This window comes from Geospiza fortis, unplaced genomic scaffold (assembly GCF_000277835.1).
Source record: "Geospiza fortis unplaced genomic scaffold, GeoFor_1.0 scaffold590, whole genome shotgun sequence".
NCBI classification, from domain to species: Eukaryota; Metazoa; Chordata; class Aves; order Passeriformes; family Thraupidae; genus Geospiza; species Geospiza fortis.
Genome location: NW_005054402.1, coordinates 1,120,631 through 1,121,772, shown reverse-complemented (window position 1 = coordinate 1,121,772; position 1,142 = coordinate 1,120,631).

Below are 1,142 nucleotides of genomic sequence, written 5' to 3'. Positions count from 1 at the left end.
AAACCCGACCAAAAGCCAAACAGAAAAAAAAAATTAAAAGGAGGAAAAAAAAAAAAAAAAAGCAAAGCGGAGAGGGAGGGAAGGAAGGAGCTTAGTGCTCAATCCCCTGAGGATCTGCGGTTTCCCTGGGCTGGCTGCATGGAGAGGAAATCCCGGGAGCAAGAGCTTCTGAACTTGATCTCAACTCCAGGAGTCTTGTCTGAAGTGCTGATCTTCTTCTATAGCTGCTCAGCCATAGCGCTTTAGCCCTAGCCACGATATTTATATATCCATGTGCGTTGGTACCTATTACATCACCACCTACTGCTGTCTGCTGCAGCCCTCCGGCTTAGCTGAAAGTCAAATTATCACCCTTAGATGCTTAACAGCTCTGAAGCGTCTTGAAGGGAAAGGGTGAGCAGCACTGGTGCTAAACAAGAGGGAAAGCACAAACTTTTAAAAAGAAAAGGTCATATTTTACGTTCATCACAGCAACTTTTCTTTCTTTTCTTTTCTTTTCTCTTTTCTTTCTTTCTTTCTTTTCTTTCTTTCTTTCTTTCTTTCTTTCTTTCTTTCTTTCTTTCTTTCTTTCTTTCTTTCTTTCTTTCTTTCTTTCTTTCTTTCTTTCTTTCTTTCTTTCTTTCTTTCTTTCTTTCTTTCTTTCTTTCTTTCTTTCTTTCTTTCTTTCTTTCTTTCTTTCTTTCTCTCTTTCTCTCTTTCTCTCTTTCTCTCTTTCTCTCTTTCTCTCTTTCTCTCTTTTCCCTCTTTTTCTTTTCATTTTATATGTCCTTTCTTTATATTTTTCCCTTTCTCAAATGCCTACAAATGCTAATGCAAGATACAAAAACCAAAGAACGCCCAGCGCACTTTCTCCCCAGCACAATGTATGACTATGTAAATCTGTGGAATTTCAGCTTTTTGCTGTATCCAAGCGACATGGTTTACAGTTTGTTGGATGCAGAAACAACATTCCCTTCATTAAAAGCCAAAAGAGTTTTTGAATGGGAGGTTTGAGAAATGAAAAATGAAAGAACTTAAAAAAAAAACCAAACAAAACAAAACAAAAACAACAACCACAAGAAAACAAAACAATAAAACCCAACAAAAAAACCCCACCAAACAAAGGAAAGGACTAAGGTTTTAATAATGAGAAAAACATTTAA